Consider the following 24,045-nt stretch of genomic DNA (forward strand, 5'->3'; position numbering starts at 1 on the left):
CGGACTCCAACACGCCAAATAGTGGTCCCCGCTACAGTGACAAAAAGAATAAGGAAGTCACCGGTATGCTCGGACTGAGCACCAAAGCGGTATCTATGGGGGGCTGGCTCGTCAGGTCAATGGTTCAGTGAAATAACTGTTCCGTGGGAGATGTGTCTTTGTGTTAATTGTGTTGTCTGTAATTTTAATTGTTCTTTAAGGAAGATATTCATTCGTGAAAAGAAAAGAATAAAAGAGTGGTGGTACTGACCCGTGCCCTGAAGAAATTGCCTTTTAATCACCAGGCAATGAAACATGTTGGCTCTCTATGATGAAAAGAGGCAGCAGAGCGTCCTTTTAATGGGAGCAAACCCACATCATAGAATAAAGGTAACAAGCTAGTGTTGGTTATAGCTCGTTTTTAACATAATAAAGTAGGTTCCTAAACGGTAGGATCCACTTCATGGGGTTAGTTTTAGAGCACGTAGAGTAACATTTTATGTACTCATAACCAGTGAATTTATGACTGGTTTCACTGCACATGCACCACATTTGTACTTCACCATCAATATTATATGTTTGTTTTCACACTTTTGTTTTCTTTAAGGTACGGGTGTTCTGATGATGAGAACCTGAGTCCACTGGTGAGAACCAACCCCCACACACATTTTTTCTACATTTGTCACTTCATGGGCACCCACCTGTAACAGTAGAACTGCGTTTATCACACTTAGCACTGGGTTGCACTGACAGGGAACTTTTTCTTTTAAATATAGAACAGGGACCTTTAGAGGAAGACAGTGTAGAATTCACTGCTCAAGCAGCACACGAAATTGTGGCAGCTAAAGATAGACACTAGGTCCACATGCATCTGTTCTAGCAATCAGCCCAGGTTACTATTTTGTTTTGCTATTCCACAACAGTCTTGATCATTCAACACTAAATAACTTCCATACAAAAGCAATTAAAAAAACGGTTGTTTCGCAACAGCTGGAAACCTTTCAAGTAGCAGGATAGGTTTTCTGCTGACGCATTAGATGTTCCATGAAGCAACACGGATTTGCACACTAAAGACCCCCTTAAAGCCTTCCTGCAGTCAGAACAACTTAAAACTTCAGTGTCCTTATTTCATCACCTTTATCTATACGATAACTCCCAGGTTCTCCTTGTTTTTGCTATTGGCTCATATAATTGCAATGTATGATTCACCGCATGCATATTGTACAGGTTATCGTCCTTTACATATATGTATAGTGTAAATATGCGAAAGGGCTAATTTGTACTCTAGATTAAAAATTATTTTTTATATATTTCCTGTTTAGTTAACCGCAGTGACGGAGTCCTGATAAAGGCATAGACGAAACGCGTTGGTTTTCAACATGTCACCAATCTCTGCACATTGTATTTTAGTAAATAAGACCATACAAGCAAGTTATTGAAATATTGGCAATAGATTTATCATGAATTTTTATATCAAATCTTGCCAATTGATCAATCGAATCAAGTTGTTTATTCAATTGACTGTCTAATGTTATTCATAGGATTAGACGAATATACAAATGTGGTTCTAACTATCTCCATTGGGAATATGCATTCATCAATTTTGTTCATGTAATTTCCAGAAGTGGAAGTTTGTTCTATTTATTATGATAAATAATTTTTATAAAAAAGAATAAATATAAATGCAATGATCAAATTGTCTTATGATATTTGTAAAGAGTCCAAGCATATAGATATCTAGGGTACATATGCAATTCTATTGTAAAACAGAACTGTACCCAGTGCTTCACCCTTCACCCAACGCTTCATACCTGCCTGATTGGATGTATCTAAGGCAGTATTGGAACTGAAATGTCGTGATTGGCAGTGTGATATAGCCATGAATTACCCATTCCCTAGACAGTGACTCTGCTACTGGAAAAGGTACCTTCGCTAATTTTCATTGAGTAGCATGGCGTACTTTGCATCCCTGTGTGCCAAAGTCAAATGTCTGTTGGTCAGATTGTAAACCCAGAACAAACTTGTGCTGTTAATGTATCGCCATGGCACGTGGCCTGAACGCAATGATTGCAGCATCCAGCCCAAAAGCATAATGGAGTGCAATTGAGATTGCCAATGTTTCAGAATAGACAAATCTTGTTTCATTATGTCAATTATCTGAAATAAACCGGTTAGTGTTAGATTCCTTACCATAGAATATCCCCAGACGTCAGACTTGATACGGAAAGATTTGCGTAGCAGTAGCCCTGCGCGTCGGTAGACGTCTGCGGCTCTGCGTCCGTCTGCACCGGGATGATGTCGTCGGAGTACTTAGACGCCGCCCTCCGGCGCTGACGTCAGTTTTTCTTTTTTCTACACCAGCAAGCGCAGATCCGGAAAAAGCAGTACTTCTTAGTCACTTTTTGACAAACTTTTTCGATCTTTTTTGGATCCTTTTACAAATCAATACGACTCACTGTGCCGATAGGGATGCCTGGGTTCAAACCCTGTGCCGACTGTAACCCCCTGATGTCGGTTACCGACCCCCGCCGTCGGTGCCTTTATTGCTTTGGGGCCGACAAGGAATGACAGGTGGTGCCCCGACGGCCGGACTTGACGTCGAAGGCTAGGCGGGAGCGGTCCCATAAGCGCCTCGAGCTCCAGCAGTCGGCCCGCGCTGTTCACGGTCCTGGTCCAGGAGGAGGTCGAGGGACCGGTCGCGGGGCCACAGTCATCACAACTCCGGGAGTAGACACCACTCGTGGGGCTCAAAGTCCTCAGGTAAGAGGCACCAGAAGTCAGAGATGACACCGCTCTTCCGACTCCCCCGACGCTCGTGCGGTGCGGCCCACGTGGCTCCGCCGTAGCCGCAGGTGACGCGCCCAGCTCAATACCCGCCGGTCCCTGGGCTGAATAAGATGCCGGAGCAGATGAGCACCTTCCTCGTGGCCATGAGGAATCGCCCCCCTCCGGGCCCTACGGAGGTGCCTCCGGGCCCCGTGGGTCTGTCTGGGTGCCCTAGCAGGCCGGTGGCTCTGGCCCCGGTGCAGTCAGGTGCTTCGGCGCCATCGACTACTCCAGTCCCGACGCCTCAGGGCCCCACTGGATCCGGGCCTGGATCCGAGTCGCCGCTGGTGAACCTTACAACCCCTCCGCTGGTGCCGACCCCCAGGGTGTTGCCCTCTACACCGTCCCCGGACGTCGTCGTCCCCGGTCCCCCCCTCGGTCCGGATCCGGCGTCGCTCGACACCGCATTCAACACAGAGAGAAGAGAAATTCTTCTATGATCCGGCCCCATCCTTTGGAGCCATGCCACTGCAGTACCACCGCGTGTCGGGGGATCACTTGCAACTTCTGCAAGAGGAAGTTACCGCCCTCTTGGCCAAGTTGCCATCAAGCGCGTTCCTGGGCCAGAAGTAGGGTGTGGTTGTTACTCCCACTACTTTCTGGTTCCTAAGAAGGGCAAAGGGGGCCTATGCACTATCTTGGACCTGGGGAACGTCAACCGCTTCCTCCGGAAGGAGAAGTTCAAGATGCTGACTTTGGCTCAGGTCTTGGCTGCCCTAGACCCCGGAGACTGGATGGTAGCGTTGGACTTGCAGGACGCATATTTTTACATCCCCGTCCTGCCGGCCCACCGGCGTTACCTGCGGTTCACGGTAGGCCATGAGCACTTTCAGTTTATCGTGCTCCCCTTCGGCCTTACCATCGCCCCTCGGGTGTTCACGAAGTGATGACGGGGGTCACAGCTCATCTGTGCAGATTAGGGGTGTCAGTCTTTCCCTATCTCCAAGACTGGTTGTTGAAGGCGGGCTCGCCCCAGACAGTCTTCGACCACCTCCAGACTACGGCCGACCTCCTGCACCTGCTGGGGTTCTCCATCAATGTGCCGAAGTCACACCTGTGTCCCTCTCAGAAGCTCCTCTTTATCAGAGCAATTCTGGATTTGGCACAGTTTCGGGTGTGTCCTCTCTAACAGCAGGTTCGGGATATTCAGGCTCTGATTCCGATCTGTCAGCCTTTATCCTGAGTCTCGGTCAGGTTGACGCTGTGACTTATGTCGCTGATGGCCTCCTGCATCCTTCTGGGCGGACAAACTCAGCCGCCGGTGCATGATGGATCACGAATGGGGTTTGTACTCTGACGTGGCGCAAGGTCTCTTTCAGCAGTGGAGAGAGCCTTGGTTAGATCTATTTACCACAGAAGAGAAAGTGCAATGTCTTCAGTTCTGCGCATTAGAATTTCCAAGGCGGGGCTTGCTCTGAGATGCTTTTCGTCGCGAGTAGAGCTGCGGTCTGTTGTACGCCTTTCCGCCTATACCACTTCTGCCCAGAGTGCTGAAGATCAGGCGCGACCGGGCCCAAGTCATCTTTGTGGCTTCGGACTTGGCACGAAGATACTGGTATCCCGATCTACTCAGCATGTCAGTCGATCCCCCGATTCGTCTGCCTCTTCAGGAGAACCTTCTGTCGCAGCAGCAGGGGACGGTCCTCCACCCGAACCTGTCAAGTCTCCACGTCCATGCGTGGAGATAGAGCGGCGACAGTTGAGGCCATTTGACTTGCCTCCTGAAGTCTGTGATGTCATTTTGGCAGCAAGGCGTCCTTCCACAAAATTGGTATACACCTGCAGGTGGAACAAATTTGTGGCTTGGTGCACAGCAAAGGCTGTGGATCGGATCCCCTTTCTGCCCCCATTCAGAGGTTCTCCTCTTTCTTCTTTCTCTTGCCCAGTAGGGCTCTGCTCTGGGCACTATTAAAGGCTACCTCTCTGCCATTTCAGCTTTCTTAAGGCTTCCTGATCAGCCTTCTCTTATCAAGTTCCCTGTTGTAAATAGGTTCTTGAAGGGCATCACTCACATGTTTCCTCATGTTCCTTTCGTGATGCCTCAGTGGGACTTGAACCTTGTTCTGACTTATTTGAGGTGCGCTCTCCTTTCGAGTCACTTCACAATTGCCCTCTTCGTCATCTTACTCTTAAGACTTCATTCCTGGTTGCCATCACCTCTGCCAGGAGAGCGAGAGAGCCCCAGGCTCTATTTTCTCACCCTCCTTTCCTTCCTGTCTTGAGAACGCGTCCCCCTTTCCAGCACAAATTAGTCACAGCCTTCCACATCGGGCAATCCATCACCTTACCTACCTTCTTTCCGCCTCCGCATCCCTCGAAAGAGGAAGAGAGGCTCCACCGTCTGGAACCAAAACTTGCGCTCCCATTCTATCTGGATCGCACACGCCAGTTCAGGGTGGGTGACCAGCTCTTTGTTGGTTACGTGGGCGCTAAGAAGGGACGGGCGGTGCACAAACAAACCATTTCTTGATGGGTCGTTTTGTGCATCAAGGCTTGTTATTCACGGACTAAAAAGGAGCCTCCTGTGGGGCTACGTGCTCATTACACTCAGGCCACGGCGGCTACTACTGCCCTGGGTCGGGGAGTCCCCTTGCAGGACATCTGTCAGGCAGCTATCTGGGCTTCACTGCACACGTTTGCTAGACATTCCTGCCTGAACAGAAAAGTCTGGAGAGATGGCTTTTTTGCCTGTTCCGTTCTCCAGGACTCTTTTGTGATCTTGGTTCGCAGACCTACCTCCGGGGTTGGTATTGCTGGGATATCTATTCTAAGGTAAGGAATCTAACACTAACCTGTTTCATTCAGATGCACAAGTTACTTACCTTCGGTAACGATATATCTGTAAGAAACAGCAGTTAGTGTTAGAATCCTTACCACCCCACCCATCCTCCCCGTTCTGCGAACTGATATCTAGGGTTAAGGTTCTTCCCTTTGAGGGCCCTAGTTTCAAGGCACCATTGTCGGTTTTTATCATGGCTATGCGTTTCTGCCGCAGAAAAGCTGTGTATAAGAACTGACGTCAGCGCGCCAGGGCGGCATCTAAGTACTCCGACGTCATCCCGGCGCCACCGCCGACTAACGCGGAGCCGCAGACGACGCCTACTGACGCGCAGGGGTACTGCTACGCAAAACTTTCCGGATCCAGTCTGATGCCCGGGGATATTCTAAGGTAAGGAATCTAACACTAACTACTGTTTCCTAAAGGTATATCGTTACCGAAGGTAACTAACTTGTGCGCCCAAGACACAATCCTGTCCAGTGAATAAATATGTTAAAGTGTGGCCGAACCATTGCCTACCACAGCCAGGGCTCTTTCTAGGTTCATCCTATCAATTTCAACTAATCTCAGCAATGTCCTGCTGCGAGACCTTCCACAGGTCATTGTAGATGGCATATAAGAAGCATTTCTTACGTGGTTTCTTTGGACCTAGCAAGAAATCCCTACGATCCATGTTTTCTGTTAGAAGGGACAAGTGTTTCACCTGTTGTAGTGTCAAGGTTTTTAGCCATTCTAGGCATAACTTCCCAACACTATAAGAAGTCCTTTCCCCTGGGTCATCTGTGTGTACATAGCGTGGGTCAGGCCTGTGGATACTAAATCCTCTGGTGGTACCTATGAATCTTGATTGACACCTATTTGTGTCGATAGGCCAAACCAACCATCCCTTTCAATTGGGTGCTGAAGAATTGTATGTACCACTATGTTTAATTGTACCCAGTACCGCCTCACTAATCAGTGTGTCGTTCAATATACCTTCAAAAGGTATGGGCGAGGGGATGTGTGGTGCTTTCAGGTCTTTTATTTTTGTAAACCCTTAGCAGGTAGTTTGTTGCACTCTTCTGTTCAGTAATAATATTTATAATGGAATGAGGCAAGCTCTAAATAAAGCCTCTGTTCCCTGAACCTTGCCAATCTTTCATCCCCCAGATGGATTTTGTGTCTATCCTGTCCCTCTAATAGTCAAAACCTTGTAGCAACAGTTGGGAGATAAAAGATGCGAATATACGAGCTTGGTATTTGTCGACATCATTTTCTTCGCAGTTGCATTTGTCTGTACTAACTTATAGTAGTAATACTTTGGGTCTGATGTATTGAACACTGAAAAGAATGCAAATTTCTGTGCGAATGTGGCAGAACTACTATTATACTCTCCCATTCTTCTTTCTCCTTCCTTGGTTCCTTCTTCTTTCTCCTTCCTTGGTTCCTTCCTTGATTCCTTCCTTCCCCTGGTTGTCTTTCCCTGGGAGCTTACCTTAGAATGTTGGTGCTGTTCCCCAGTTGTGAGGAGAGTGGATGGCCAATAAAGGAGTGCTTAGAACCAACTCCGGTTCCTGTCATCCTACACTTCAACACTGGTGACGAGTTACTGCAAAGAGAGCCTCTGTGTAATCTCTCCGGGTGATACATTAAGAAAAATAAAAAGTGCAGGAAGAAGAAAGTAAAGGAGCTTACCTGTGTCGTACGGACAAACGGAACTGGGCAAATTTCAATATTCAATACTGCCAATGGTAAATGTCCAGAGTAGAAAACCGCTACGAATGAAGAATTCCAGCTCTTAAAGAACTTTGACATGCACAGGTAATCAGAAACCGGCAGTGTGTCACAATTCTATATTGCCACATCAACATTTTAGTGGTCCTGCAGTTATTTGAAGTGTGGCAAGGACACTGTTGAAGCCGCTGGTTTGTGTATATGCTGCATCAACAATCGTTGGAGAACTGAGGGGAACTAAGTATCTTGTCACCTGATCAAGGCGTAACTCGTTTTGCCTAGCGTTGCTGTCAAAGGAGGGTCAAAGAGGACAGTGAACGAGATAACGGAGACCTTCATGCTCCATTGCAGGTCTCATGCAGTGGCGTAACAAAACTTGAGGGGGCCCCCCTGCAAACTACATGGAGGGGGCCCCCCTCCCATCCTCCGTGCCAGTCTAGAGCTCTCAGGCCAGCGACCCGCCATACTGCAGGGGATGCGGGGTTATTGTTACACCACTGTAACTAATCTAGCCGTTCTAAGTAACACTGGATGGTGGAGTCAAAGGTTGGGCTTAGTCTGCCAGCAGGCTATCACAGGTGGTGGTTCATTCATTACAGGGTTCCTGCCATCAGTACGCCAGGGCAGTTTGCCCAATTCTAGATGGGTTTCCTGATGCAGACTCCTGTCATGATATACAACATCAGGCCCACTCATCGTTCAGTTTTGACAAAAGTGCATCCACTACTCCTTTCCATTTCCGTTTTAAAACATTAGACAATGCGACAATGCAGTATTTCAAAAGCAGATGTAACTACAAAGACCAAATTTTGATAATACATTTTTATTAGTAGACAATAGCAATCTTAAGAGGCATTGCATAGCTTCATACACACTGTGAACCCAATTCCGTCACAGTCTCTCTCTCAGTGAGTCAGTCTCTCTCTGTCAGTCAGTCTCTCTCTCTCTGTCATTCAGTCTCTCTGTCAGTCAGTCTCTGTCAGTCAGTCTGCCAGTCTCTCTCTTTCTGTCAGTCAGTCAGTCTCTCGCTCTCTTTCTGTCAGTCAGTCTCTCTCTTGGTCAGTTTCTCAGCCAGTCAGTCTCTCAGTCAGTCAGTCTTCAGTCTCTGAGTCAGTCAGTCTCCACTCTCTCTCCACTCTCTCGCTCTCCATTCTCTGTCAACTCTAGCTCTACTCTCTCCACTGTCTCTCTACTGTCTCTCTCTCCACTTTCTCTCTCTCTATTCCTCTCTCCACTCTCTCACTCTCCCTCTCTCTCTATCCACTCTCTCTCCCTCTACTCTCTCTCCACTCTCTATTCTCTCTACTGTCTCCCTCCACTCTCTCTCCACTCTCTATTCACTCTCTCCCTCCACTCTCTCTCTCAACTTTCTCACTCTACTCTCTCCACACTCTCTCCACTCTCTCCCTCCACTCTCTCTCTCCACTGTCTCTTTCTCTACTTTCTCTCTACTCTCTCTTTCCACTCTCTCCCTCACCACTCTCTCCACTCTCTCTCCACTGTCTCCCTACACTCTCTCTCTCCACTCTCTCTCCACTGTCTCTCTCCACCCTCTTTCTCTACTCTCTCTCTCCACTGTCTCTCTCCACTCTCTCTACACGCTATCTCTCTCCACTCTCTCTCTCTCCACTCTCTCTCAACTCTCTCTCTCACTCCACTCTCTCTCCCACTCTTTCTCACAAAGTAGTGTGTTTTGCCATGGGCGTACGCAGAGATAGTTCCGAGGGGGGGGGGGGGGGGGCACATTTTTAACTTCATCACCATCCCCCTTGCACCCTTCTCCCCTCTGCCTTGCACCCTTCTCCCCTTCCCCTTGCACCCTTCTCCCCCTCCGCCTTAAACCCTTTTCTACCTTGCACCATTCGCCCCTCTGCCTTGCACCATTCTCACCTCTGCCATGCACCCTTCTCCCCTCTGCCTTGTACCCTTCTTCCCTCCCCTTGCACTCTTCTCCTCTCCCCTTGCACTCTTCTCCCCTCTGCCTTGCACCCTTCTCCTCTCTACCTTGCACCCTTCTCCCATCTGCCTTGCATCCTTCTCCCATCTGCCTTGCACCCTTCTCCCCCTCCCCTTGCACCCTGCTCCACTCTGCCTTGCTTCCTGCTCCCCTCTGCCTTGCGTCCTGATCCCCTCTGCCTTGCTTCCTGCTCCCCTCTGCCTTGCTTCCTGCTCCCCTCTGCCTTGCTTCCTGCTCCCCTCTGCCTTGCACCCTACTCCCCTCCACTTTGCACCCTTCTCTCTGCCTTGCACCCTTCTCCCCTCTGCCTTGCACCCATCTCCCCTCTACCTTGCACCCATCTCCCCTCTGCCTTGCACCCTTCTACCCTCCGCCTTGTACCCTTCTCCCCTCCACCTTGTACCCTTCTCCTCTCTGCCTTGCACCCTTCTCCCCTCTGCCTTGCACCCTTCTCCCCTCTGCCTTGCACCCTTCTCCCCTCTGCCTTGCACCCTTCTCCCCTCTGCCTTGCACCCTTCTCCCCTCTGCCTTGCACCCTTCTCCCCTCTGCCTTGCACCCTTCTCCCCTCTGCCTTGCACCCTTCTCCCCTCTGCCTTGCACCCTTCTCACCTCTGCCTTGAACTCTTCTCCCCTCTGCCTTGCACTCTTCTCCTCACTACCTTGCACCCTACTCCCCTCTGCCTTGCACCGTCTCCTCTCCACCTTGCACCCATTTCCTCTCCGCCTTGCACTCTTCTACCCTCTGCCTTGCACCCTTCTCCTCTCTACCTTGCACCCTTTTCCCCTTTGCCTTGCACCCATCTCCTGTTCGCAGTGCACCCTTCTCCCCTCCGCCTTGCACCCTTCTCCCCTCCGCCTTGCACCCTTCTCCCCTCCGCCTTGCACCCTTCTCCCCTCCGCCTTGCACCCTTCTCCCCTCCGCCTTGCACCCTTCTCCCCTCCGCCTTGCACCCTTCTCCCCTCCGCCTTGCAACCTTCTCCCCTCCGCCTTGCACCCTTCTCCCCTCCGCCTTGCACCCTTCTCCCCTCCCCCTTACACCATTCTCACAAGACCTGGAACCCATCTCCTCTCTGCCTTGCACTCATCTCCTCTCTACCTTGCACCCTTCTCTGCCCCCCCCTTACTAACCTCCCTGTGGACGCCCACATGGCGCGTTCTAACAAGAGTGCTTACCTGAGGGCACCATTTTGCTGCCTCATCCCATCTCATATGAGCTTTGCCCTTGAGAATGCTGACAGTCTCTACTCTGAGGGCCCCCACTCCCAAAGGGTATACCGACTCAAGACATACTCCACCTTTCTCACAGTTTCAGAGAAACAATATACTGATGTTATAGAGGCAAATTCACTAAAGAATACAAACTTTCCACACCACCCTAAGCATGGGCAGAAAATCCGTTCCGCTCGCGGATTTTGCGGATTTTCGGTAAATTCGCAATCCGCGAGATTCGCGAATTTCCCGCAAAATCCGCGAGCAGCGGATTTTATGGCTTGCTCGCACTGTTCGCGTGAGTTCGCGGCTTCCCAGTTCAACTTCGCGCCCCACGAATAAGCGCTAAATTGCAGAAATACGATTTTAGCAAAACTGAAACTACTTACCAGGTTCAAAAGTTCAAGCTCATCATTAGTAGCCATTTCCTGTAGTGCTTCCTGAGGGGCCCCTCCAGAGTTCAGTTGCCTACTTGCAACTATTATGTGACCCTGCTCTGACCCTCAGAATAGTTACACAAAGGTCCTGAATTACAGCTAAGGCAGACAAGCAGGAGCCAGGCAGGAAGTTCAAATCCAGTGACACATTAATCAGCCCCTAATTCATTATTGTCAGTTGGGGCAGGGCAGGTGTTGTAACTAATTTTGCAACAATGAAAGCACTTAGCAAGTGCAAAAGATCACTAATCAGGAAGCACTAAGGAAGCAGGTGCCAGCTAAAAAAATATCCTGTGACACATTAATCAGCCCCAAATTAATTCAGGTCACTTGAGGCAGGGAAGGTGTGCTTTGCTTTGCCGAAAATAATGTACACTGGACAACCAGAGGGTGCGGTGATGAAACAGAGGGTGGCATGGGTGGGACAGAGGGCGGCATGAGTAGTCAGAGAGTGGCAGTGGTGACAGAGAGTGGCAGTGATGAAGAAGAGTGTCCCAAACAGGCTGGACACGTAGAAACAACAAGTTCGCAAAACTTGCGACCCGACAGGTAAGTTCGCATTTGCGAAATTGTACAAAACCCTCGCGAACTGGCAGAAACCCGCGCGAACACAAAAAAAATCCGCAAATTCGCGAGAATTCGCGGATTTTGCGGATTGCGAGTTCGCAAATCCGCAAAATTCGCGAACGCGAGATTCGCAAAATTCGCCCATGCTTACACCACCCTCGAAAATATCCAACCCAAAGATTTCCTATAGGAATCAAGCTATTGTTTAAAATACTTCACAGCGGAGGGCTACAGCTAAAGGTGCGGTGTTACATGACAACCAAAGTTGTGAAATAGTACTACAATATTTGACAACATTGAGAAGATAGGATCTTGAAAACATTAATTCAAAACATAGTCTTGCAAGTGTTTGGGACAGTATGTTACCCGTCTGCCCATTCTTCCTTAGGAAATGGCAACCAGTTCATGAATAACATGCATACTGCATCCATACTCTTGTCATGAGTGTTTTATGTGCCTTCAAAACCTGTCGGAAGACATCTCTGTTTCCCCTCTCACAACTAGGTAGACCTGACCTCCTGACTTGTTCTGCATCCTAATTGCTCTGTGCTGCCTCCTGCTCGGGTCCCCCACCCACCCCATCCTCCTTCCGGGCCTTGCTAGCTCTGACTGAAGAGAAACATTGCAACTTCTTACTTTGTTTCTGTGAGAAGTTGGCCTGATATATAATGTTCACTATTCTAGTGAGCACTTTGTATCAGTCCAAACAACCCTTATTGATGATTGGTTGTAAGTCAACCTTATAGACCAGCTATCCTAGTAGCATGGATACGAGCAGTCTAAGGCTAAAGACTCGAGAGGGCGTGTTAAGCCAGCTGTTATACCACACATGTACCCCTTGAACACCCAGTGAAAGGACACCACACAAGTGTTATGAAAATAAACAGTGTATTTATTAAAATCACAACAGCCCTGTACTCTTTATGAGGACAGGGTACTAAGCACAAAACAAAACTCTTACGAAAATACTTAAGTTAGCACAGTATATACAAATGCCCGAGGGGCACGGAAAACCATATACTCTGAAAGTGGAATGCGAAATTACTAGCAGGTAAGTACAGTACTAATAGGCTTTGGAATCGCTAGGTCTTGACTATAGAATCTTCAGATTACTTCTAGGAGGCCTAGGGGACTCGGGTGCAGAGTGTGCACTCTCACGCGGGATGCGGGACAAAGTCTATTTCAGAAAGTTAGTGTTCTCGGGCGAACCCAACCTGGTAGGAGGAAAACGAAAGTGGATCCTGACCCTTGGATAGTGAGGCTATGCTGGGGCACCGAAATGCCGAAGTTACCTAGCCCAGGGGCTGCAGCTGCATATGTCTCAAAAGACGTCGGGAATCCTCGTTGACGGACCAGGAGCCTGGAAGAAAGATGCTGGCAGGCGACCAGTGAAGAGAGTTCGAAGTGATCCAAGCCTGGATCTTGAAGATAGATGACACCTGAAAGCAGAGGGGACCAAGTTCGTGACTACTAGCCAGTAGTCAGGTGGCACCAGGAGGGCACCGGATGGTAGTCACCTCGACTAGGTGAGTGGGTGACGCTGTGCTCTGCAGATCTCACGGACCAGGCGGCGTTGTCGGCGACCAGGATGGAGGAGCGAGCTGTCCCACGATGGATGAAGCTGTCGGCGTCGCTGGACCCGGGATTGGGCAACAAAGCCTAGGCAAATTCAAGCCCACGCGGTGGACTCAAAATGGCGTCTGGAGTGGACCAGGAGGGTCCGGGGTGCCTCTCTTGAAGAAGGAAGCAAGGGCCAGTCTGGAGCAACCAGACCAGCAGCAGTGATGTCGTCGGGCATCGTTAGGAAGGCCACAAGCCAGCCGGCTAGTAGCCAAACAACGCGGTGAGCAGGCAAAAGCAGAAGGGCCCCACGCAGATCGTGGAGATGCTGGAGGGCTGATCTTCGGTGCTGGAGCTGCTCAGGGTTGGGGCTTCTCGGACCCCAAAGCACTCACCAGTGGAAGACTCGGTGGGCTTGTTGCAAAGAAGTTGTGCAGTCTTGGCGATCGTCGGTCCCTCGAGGTCTCGTCGCACTCACAGTTCTCAGCTTTGCTGTAGAGGTGAGTAGATGTCAGAGGTGCCAGGGAAGCCGGGTCTCGTCGAGCTGTGTCGTCGGATTCCTGAGGAAGGACTTGCAGCAGACCGCAGTGTTCTTAGGATGGTGCCCGCTTGATGCAGGGTGACTACTCCTTAGCCACAAGGGAGAATCTTGAAGAAGAAATCTTGATGTCCTTTCGCAGAAAGTCGTGTCTTGATTCCAAAGATGATCTAGTTTGAACAGGGGGCCCGCTCCTATCTTTATACTAAAAAAGGGGGCTGACCCGGTGACTAGGTCCTGCCTATGGGTGGGACTAGGAGGGGGGTGGTTACACCCCTCTCCCATGCCGGACTTTCCCCAGGCCAGGGGCTGGTGTGCCCCTGGAACTGGTTCTGACCGGCCTATGCGTAGTGAGCACTGGGGTGCCACTCAGCAGTCACCTTCCTGTAAAGCCCTGCCTACCCAGGATACACACAACCCTGTCTGGGACGGTGCTAGCACCGCCCTCGACAGGAAACCCTTTGTCCAGGCTCCCCTCGCTGGAAGGACTCCCAGCTGCAGGGGGTCAGACTTGTGTCTGTGGTGGCAGCATCCATTTTGTGGAGCTGAGGCTTCAGTTAACTTTAACCGGGGTTCACAGTTACATACATGTTGTGTCCCTCTAGAAGGGTGGAATGCTAACCCCGTCACCAGAATTGGCGAGGGGTTAGTATTCCAATACGTATGACACCTTACTCGACATGTTTTGATAAAGCAATACCAAAGATAGCATTTAACCGCGAGGATTATAATGCACTTAAGAGTATATGGTATGCGATATCATGGAACAGCTATTAGGACTTGATTCCGCAAGCTGCAGACAGGCTCAGCTCATGCCAGAGCACCATCTCACACGATTCCAAGCACTCTGCCTTCAGGATTGTCAAGGCCTGCCATAGGAGTGACTGATAGGAATCTGTGTGTCCATTTTAGGGTTAGATATAGGTATACTATATCTACAGCAAAGGGTGATTACACGACTTTGCCCCAGCTGTCATGCAGCCAGTTGTGTCAAATTTAGGAGGCCAGCCAGGGGTGGCATAATACATGCTTCAGCCCCTGGTAGGCCCTGGGTACACCTATGCCCTGAGTTACAGGGTCTGATAGGGTGGCCCAGTACCAATTGGTAAATGCACCTAGGGTACACGTTGTAATTTAGAGAGAGAACAGCCAGGCTGTGGGTCTGATTGGCAGGCCCACAGCCAGAGAAAGTCGTAAGCCAGTGAAACAAAAGCAAAAAATCTGGGTGATCATAGGATTGCAGACCCTACTCTCCTACAGTTTCTCTTCAGTCAGAGGGAGGGGGCGAAGGGCTCGGAGCAGGCTACAGACAGCCTGCACCTGCTTTAGAGGGAGAGAGGCTTCGTTCAGCGCAAGCCTCTCTCACAGCTCTCTGAAGTGCTGAGGGGCCCGGGTGGCCCCCTTCATTTACTGAAGAGAGTGGGGCCCCCCGCACTGCGGGGGCTGCGGGGGTGTTTGTTACGCCTCTGATCTCATGCTTGCCAGGGAAGAAAAATGGTGTAAGGACGCAGTCACTGTGATTGTCTGGAGCCATGAGGAGAACTGGGAATCCAGTCAACTAGACGAAGGAAGAGTGCAATACCCGCAAACAAAGAGGCTGCAAGAGTGACAATCGAGCGGCTGAAGAGACCGGGGAGGATTCTCAGCCCGTACGAGTTGACGGAGTGCTTCCTGTCCACGGGGAGAATTGTCCTGCGCGCGTTCCATCCTGTCAGAGTTGTGGAGTGACGCTGCTCACTGTACTTGCGCACTTGTTCCTGCGAACTCGTGACAGTGCATCTCTCTGCTTTTGCCCGTGTCAGTCAAGGTCTGTGTCCTTAGTTAAAATATAACAAGCATTTACAATGCAACGGTCTCGGCATTGCAAAAGTTAGAGCTATTAGCATTGTAAATGAACGCGAGTTTAAGGTCTTGACACTGTAAATGACAAGGTCTTTTATTTATGTTTTAAAAACCAAAACATAAATAAAAGTCATTGTCATTTACAATGCCAATAGCTCAAAGTCGCGTAATGTGTATGCCAAACTACATTAGCCTCCTGACGAGTGCCCTTTCACTTAATTTTTTACAAATGAAAGCCCTGGCATTTTTTTTTAACAACTTAAGCACGGGTGGTGTCTGTGTGTGCATGGCAGTGGTGGTGTCCGTGTGTGCATGGCAGTGTCCGTATGTGTATGGCAGTGGTGGTGTCCGTGTGTGCATGGCAGTGGTGGTGTCCGTGTGTGCACGGCAGTGGTGGAGTGCGTGTGTGCACGGCAGTGGTGGAGTGCGTGTGTGCACGGCAGTGGTGGAGTGCATGTGTGCACAACAGTGGTGGTGTCCATGTGTGCACGGCAGTGGTGGTATCCGTGTGTGCACGGCAGTGGTGGTATCCGTGTGTGCATGCCAGTGGTGGTATCCGTGTGTATGGCAGTGGTGGTGTCCGTGTGTGCATGGCAGTGGTGGTGTCCATGTGTGCATGGGAGTGGTGGTGTCCGTGTGTGTATGGCAGTGGTGTTGTCTGTGTGTGCATGGCAGTGGTACATGCATCATCAAAATTATTAATTCATATAAATAAGGTCACCATAAATTACACATTTAAAAAGCTTTGACCGTAGCTCACAGAACAAGGTGAATTCTCACATGGAGTATGGGAGTGTAGTGCAATTCCTAGCTTTTGTGGCAAGTAGGTCAGGGATCTGATGTTGTGGAAGGCAGTTCACCTGGACCCAAAGAACTGCATTATTAGACCTCCTGGAAAAAAGTTTTACGCATTTGAGGTTGTTTATTGCTAAGAGGTGCACTGCGCTGAACAGGTGTATAAAGAACGCTCCTGAGGTAGCGCTTAGACCCATATGCAGCAAGAGAGGTATATTATTTTGCAAACTTCATTTTGTCAGGCCGTTGCTTGCTTAAATAAGAAATGTGTGTGGCTTGTGGATGTCTAACATTATCATGCATGAGCGACTTCTATGCTTAGTTTTACCTGCTTTGATTCATGTGGTCATCCATGGTAAGCCCAAGTTATACTATACTGTACCCACCACTCTGGATCGTTTTGGCATAGTGATGGTGCACGTGCTATTTCTTCATGTCGAACATCTAGTTTTGGAAATGCCAATAAAGCTGTTTATTAAAAGAAATAATAAAATGAACAGTGCCCCTGTTAGGGCAAGGCAAAGGAGCCAGTAAGCAGCGGCCATCTCATCCCCCAGATGCCCGGCATGTTGTGGCAGTCACTGTCACGTACATCACACATGTATATGCGCTGACAGTTGTGATTCTTAAAGGTCCCATTTTACGGTTCCAAACAAGAGCTGAATCTCAGAGATGACCTCACTCAACGAGCTACATTCTTTACGAGTTAGCGTTAACATCAATAAGACTAGGTGTAAGGAACACTGAACACACAACGCCAAAATCAAAATGTAAGGCAGGCCATTAATTCAGTCTTAGGCTTGGAATGGGACCTAGCAATGTTCTTGACTGGTAGGACTCTTGCGCCACTTTGTGTCCTCTTGCAGGACCACGTTAACACCTCATCCATGAACACAGATTGACAAGAAATGCACATTAAAGCAGGAGTGATGCAATTGCCTGGGAACTGAGAATGGCATAATGTTTTGATTAGAGATGACGCGAGGGAGGAAAAAAAGGCAGAATCAGACTCCTGTCGCCGTTCAAACGTGGAACCAGCTGTTGACTGTGGCACAAAATGTGATTATATTCCAATTCATGAACGTATGCTTTGCGAGGTTGTGCCTCGAGTGAGTAGCAGTGATTAAAAATCAAATTTAGCAATGTGGAAACAGCGTACTGAATGTTTTTGGTACATGGGGCAACCTAGAACAGCACATACTTGACACAAGACAACTAATTATCTAACTGCAAAGTCAACCGATCGGCGGCGGATGAAGAAAAGAAGCCTGCTTGAAGGGGCAGCCATGTGTGTGTTATCAGCGCCGCGCGCTGGTATGCAGACTCCCCATGCATACCAGCAGGCGCGCGTTGCGATCCGGGCTGCATTCGCATGCTCTGGATACAAGACCTGGCCGCGCGCACAACGTTATCCTATGGGGAAACGCTGCGCGCGGCCAGGTCTTGTCTCACTTAGGCGTCTCAGATTGCTGAGACGCCGACAATAGTTCTCTGGCGAGAACGCGCTTTCAGCGCGTTATAGCCGAGCCCTAAAAAGGAGCAGATTATTGAGGTGGAGTTGCTTTATTGTCGACCAGTGTTGTAAGTACTTGACACATCTTCCTTTTGTTTCCACATTTTTGAGAGACATTTCCTGAAGTGTTTTGCCTATTAGTTTCAAAAGTTGTAGACCCGTAAGGCAATCTCTATCTATTAGTCCATGGCTGCCTCATTTTCATCGCGCTGGGGTTTGCGCTGCCATTTAAGACAGCTGAGTTACCTCTCTCTAGTGTAACTTCTTTCCCTTGACCTACGCCAGACTTTTTGTGAATTGTGCAGTTAAGTGAGCAAAATTTAATATTGAATATAGTTTTCAACATATTGCAGACCATATCATCGTGCCATTGCTAACTATTACTGGCATTCCGTTTCAACACCATGATGGCTGTGGCAAGCATGAGCCAACCCCCATCATTTCTAAACGAGATTGGAGAGCCAGAAATATGTTGGAAGGAGTGGGTCAAATTGTTTGAGCCGTACCTTATTGCCATTAGGGGTGAGCGTTTTAGCTTCATGCGCAACAGGAGTACATCCGTCTCCTCAATTTGGCAGTGCATGGGCGAAAAATAGGAGACATTACCTGGACCTGAAAATGAGGGGGGAGAAGTGGTTGAGTGCATGGATATCTTTGCAAGTACTATGATAAAACTGGAGAGACACGTTGGTGACAAAATAAACGTAGTGTTAGAACAGCACAAATTTTTCAGCAGGTCTCAAGGGAAGCAAGAGTCAGTAACAAATTATATTGCAGCGGAGGCGGAATTCTTTTAAAATGTGTGCATTTGTATTTACTTTGTGGCATAATTATTTACATGGTCATTATTTTTAAACTTTAGCTTGGTGACATCGCTACCCACGGCGCAGCAGACTACGTGCTGACGCAGGGGCTAGAAGTACTCACAGCCGCCATACTGGGTGGGGGGAAAGGGTGGCGGTCGAGTTGGTGGCCACATCGCGCCCTCCCAAGGTATTTAAACGCCTTCAAGCACAAGCGTGCTGATTGAATACTACTTAGCTTACCTCTGAGGCGGAAGCCGGAGGCGGAATTCTTTTAAAACGTGTGCCTTTGTATTTACTTTGCGGCATAATTATTTACATGGTCATTATTTTTAAACTTTAGCTTGGTGACATCGCTACCCACGGCGCAGCAGACTACGTGCTGACGCAGGGGCTAGAAGTGCTCACAGCCGCCATACTGGGTGGGGGAAAGGGTGGCGGTTGAGTTGCTGGCCACATCCTGCCCTCCTCCATACTGGATTTAAGGACAAAGTCATTATTACCGCGCAGCGGGCGCGCCGGCGGCACGCCGAAGGCAAGCCCGTCTGCGCCCGTCCGTGCCGGGACCGGGCCGAGGACCATGACCCCTGGCCTAAACGTCGATGCCGACCAGAGGCATTATTCTGGTAGGGATCTTTTACATCTAAGGATAGCTCCATGTAGTAGCTGCCCACGCTATAATCCCGAGCACATTGCTCAATCGGTTATCTCTACCTGTCCCAGCTGTACCTCATCTCTGCCGTTTATCAACAGCAAAGTGCGAGCCATTTCCTGTAATAACAATACTAGTAGAATAGTCATTGCACTTACCAATGTTAGATCTCTGGGCAAACACAGACCGGAAATTCATGATTTAATACTAGATAAAAAAATTGACATGTTATTTATAACTGAAACATGGATGGATGCTGTTAGACTTGGCTGTCTCCAGTTGGCAGAGGTATACACTTCTGACAAATAGGGACTCACCTCTTCTAGTCAGGGCAAGGGGATCACACACTTAGATAACCCCTGCTCACCCCCTTGGTAGCTTGGCAAAGCAGACAGGCTTATCTCAGAGGCAGTGTGTTAAGCATTTATGACCACATACAGTAATAAAGTGAATACACTACAAATGGATACGACACAGTAGTATTATAAAAATAAGGATTTTTATATAAGGCTTAGCACAAGACCAAATAACAACAAAAATATACCACAATCTTAATAAATACTCTTGGAAGGAAAAATAATAGTTCAAGCGTAGTTTCTTCTTAGCACAAAGTCTTTAGTATCAAAAGCAACTCTTCTTCTGTAAATCACAGTTCTTGGCAACAATATAACCCACACGGGAGTCACACGACGTCGAGGCAAAGTTAATCCAAAGGGTTCGGCGTCGACCGCGAGGAGCGCTACGTCGAGCCCGGAGTCGCAGAGACCCACACAACACAGTACCTTGGAAAAGCGAAGCACACGATCTGCGGCGTCGCGATGTCCGGCATCGCGTCTCCGGCGTCGATCCGGCCTCGGAGTCTGGGCGACCTGCAGCAGCGTCGACAGATGTCCGGCAGGAGCAGCGCTCACGAGGTGAAGCAGGATACGGCGTCGTCGATGATGGCGTTGCAAGAGTGAGCAGCGCTCACGGCGTCGAGAGGGCTCGAAGTGGATGCGATCAGCAGCGGTGCAGACACGAGGTCACTTGGAGCTGGAGCCGAACTCACTATTCACTGGCGTTGCTGCTGGCGTCGATCGGGCCCGGCGGCCGGCGTCGAGGAAGCGGGACACTGGAGCCGTTACTCACGATGTTGAGCTGGATTCGGCGATGTCCGTCGGCATCGAGATTACTGGTTTCTTTCAGAGGTGCTGGATTCTCAAGTCCCAGCCCTGTGACTTCAACAGGAGGCTGGCACTCTTCCAGCCCTTGGAGATTTTCTTTAGCAAAGCTTGAGAGTACACACACAGTTCCTCTCTCCTGGTTCCTTGGCAAAAATAAAGAAGCAACTGCAGGATTCCCCCCAGCAAACAGCACACTGGCAGAAGGGGTAGGCAAGTCCTTGGATCAGCAGGCTTCTTGTCCTTGGTTCAGGTTTCCTTGTCAGAAGTGATCTAAATTCTTGGTTCAGGGGTCCTTCTCTTATACCCCTTTTTGGCTTTGATCCCTTTGTCCATGCAGGGGAATTTCCCAACATCCTGGGTCTGTTGTGGGTGTAGCCAGGCAGAGGCACCTGGCCTATTCACTGAGCAGGGCTGGGTCCTCAGACGCCCAGCAGGAGGTGGAGCCAGTATTGTCACTGGCAGGAGCAGAGCTATCGGCCTCCTGGTAGGAGGTGGGGCCAGGATCGTCCATGGTAGGCACAGAGCCATCAGTCGCCTGGCAGGAGGTGGAGCCAGCATTGTATCAGGCAGGGCAGGCTATCAGGAACTACTCTCCCCTCTACTCTCAATGCAAATGTCCCACTCATCCCACACTGACTCATCCAGACCTCCGGAGCCACCCAGCTCCTGTCACACACACAGCAAACCAGCAGAAACCAGAAATAGTTAGACAAGAAAATAGACACTTTCTAAAAGTGCTATTTTCAAACCCAGAGTCCAAAAACCATCCACACAAACGGATGCGTTATTAAGGGATAGCAAACTCTACATTGCACCATGCTCCCCGAGCCAGCTAGGATTATAGCATTAACAATCCTGGCAGCCCATTCTAACTAACGGAGAGCAGGTTACCTTACAATAGTGAAAAACGAATATGGCTGTAATTCACTATTAGGACATGCCAACTAAGTCAGGCTTGTCCTACCTTATACTTACAATGCCCCCTGGCCTCGGGCCTACCATAGGGGTGACTAACATGAAGTTAAGGGAAGGTTTAGGGACTGGCAAGTAGGTATACTTGCGCAGTCAGTGTGACAGTACCAGGCTGCACGTAGGTCTAGCAATGGCAGACCTTCAGACATACTTTTACTAGGCCGCTCTTGTGGGTGGCACAACATGTGCTGCAAGCCCACGAGCAGCATTTGTATTTAAAAGCCCTGGCACTCCTGGTGCACTAGACTAGGGACTGACAGTAAACCAAATTAGCCAAACATGGAATTCAATCAATACATCAATTTTACATAGGGAGCACTTGCACTGTGGCACTGATCAGCAGTGGCACAGTGCCCAAAGCAATATACCAGCAAAAACATCGTAAACAGAGGAGGCAAACAGAAAAAAATGGAGGAGAGACTCAAGCCAATGATGTCAGGTCTAACACGTGTCCCCTCCAGCTGAAATGTGGGGAGAACTACCCTTGACCTAGGGAGTCCTCATCACTAAGGCGGAAAAATCTGGACAGACCATCAGCATTGGCGTGATCTGTACCAGGGCGGTGTTCCACTGTGAAGTCCATCCCCTGTAGGGAAATGGACCACCTCAACAGTTTTGGATTTTCACCCCTCATCTGCATCAACCATCTGAGGGGCCTGTCTGAACCCAGAAGTGAGTCCCAAACAGGTAGGGTCTTAGCTTCTTCAGCGCCCAGACCACAGCAAATGCTTCTCGCTCTATCGCACTCAACCTCTTTTCCCTGGGAAGTAACCTCCAGCTGATGAAGGCTACAGGCAAGTCTCGGCCCTCTTCATTTACTTGAGCTAGAACAGCCCCCACGCCATGCGCTGAAGTGTCCGTCTGGACAACAAATTCTTTAGAAAAGTCGGGTGCCTGGAGTATATGTGCTGTGCACATTGCAGTTTTCAGGGTGCCAATGGCCGTTTGACAGGCGTCAGTCCAGATCACATTTCGAGGCTGCTTCCTGGAAGTCAGCGAAGTCAAGGGGTGCACAATGTTACCATAATCCTTGACAAACCTCTTGTAGTAACCCGTGAGACCTAAGAAGGCTCTCCCCTGAGTTTGGGTTTTGGGCGTCGCCCAAGCCAGGATGGTATCAATCTTGGGTTGCAGGGGGGCCACCTTTCCGCTCCCTACTTGGTGCCCCAAGTACACCACAGAACCCTGCCCAATCTGGCACTTACTGGCTTTGATTGTGAGGCCTGCTCTGCGAAAGGCCAACAACACTTCCTGGAGGTGGCGCAAGTGTTCCTCCCAGCTGGCGCTGAACACTGCGATGTCGTCCAGGTAGGCGGCACTGAAATCCTCCAGTCCAGCCAAGACCTGGTTGACCAACCTCTGGAAGGTGGCAGGGGCATTCTTCATCCCAAAGGACATCACCCGGAACTGGTAGAGCCCATCTGGTGTGGAGAATGCTGACCTCTCTTTTGCCCCATCAGTTAAGGCGATCTGCCAGTACCCAGACGTTAGATCAAACGTGCTAAGGTACCGTGCAGCCCCCAACCGATCTATGAGCTAATCAGCTCTGGGGATGGGGTGCGCGTCAGTCTTGGTGACTGAATTGAGTCCTCTGTAATCCACACAGAACCGAAGTTCTGGTGAAGCACCAGGCGCTGCAGCCTTCGGGACCAAGACCATTGGGCTGGCCCAAGGACTGCTAGAGGACTCAACCACCCCTAAGGCAAACATTTTGGAGACCTCCTCCTTAATGTATGCTCTGACCTTGTCAGTTACCCTGTAAGCCTTGTGCTTGACAGGAGTGCTGTCCCCGGTGTCCACGTCATGGACACACCAGTGAGTGACAACAGGAATCAAGGAGAACAGATCAGGGAATTGCCCCAACAGGTGGCGACAATCTTGCTGCTGCTCAAGGGTCAGTGTGTCAGAGAGGACAACACCATCCACTGACCCATCTTGCTCTTTTGCAAACAGGAGGTCAGGAAGAGGCTCACTCTCCTCCTCCATTCCAGCATCTGTAGCTAGGAGCATGCCCACTTCGGACCTTTCTAAGTGGGGCTTTAAACGGTTGACATGCAGGACCCTCAAGGGCTTCCTGGGAGATTTCAAATCCACCAAGTAGGTGACATTGCTCTTCTTCTCCACAACCTTAAACGGTCCAGTCCACCTGTCCTTGAGCGCACAAGGTTCCACAGGGGACGTGACCCAAACTTCTTGACCAGGCTGAAGTTCGACCAGAGTGGCATTCCGGTCGTACCACCACTTCATCTCTTCCTGGCTGGCCTCCAGATTTGCCTGAGCAAGATCTCTGAAGCGCCTAGTCTGGTTCCTAAAGGCCAGCATGTAACTGTATACATCCTGGGGAGGTTTCCTGGGAGATTGCTCCCAGCCTTCTTTGACCAGACTCAAAGGTCCTCTTACCGGGTGACCATACAAAAGCTCAAAGGGGCTGAACCCTAGAGACTTCTGCGGCACCTCTCGGTAAGCAAACAGCAGGCATGGTAAGAGGACGTCCCATTTACGCCTCATTGGTTCTTCAAGACCCATGATCATGCCTTTAAGGGTCCGGTTGAATCTCTCAACCAGCCCATTACCTTGAGGGTGGTAAGGAGTGGTGAACTTGTAGGTTACCCCACACTCCTTCCACAGAGACTTCATAAAGTTGGAAATGAAGTTGGTGTCTCGGTCTGACACGACCTCTCTGGGGAACCCCATGCGGGAGAAAACACCCATCAGTGCCCGTCCCACCACGGGGGCCG

Source organism: Lissotriton vulgaris, chromosome 1_1, assembly GCF_964263255.1.
Source record: "Lissotriton vulgaris chromosome 1_1, aLisVul1.2, whole genome shotgun sequence".
NCBI classification, from domain to species: Eukaryota; Metazoa; Chordata; class Amphibia; order Caudata; family Salamandridae; genus Lissotriton; species Lissotriton vulgaris.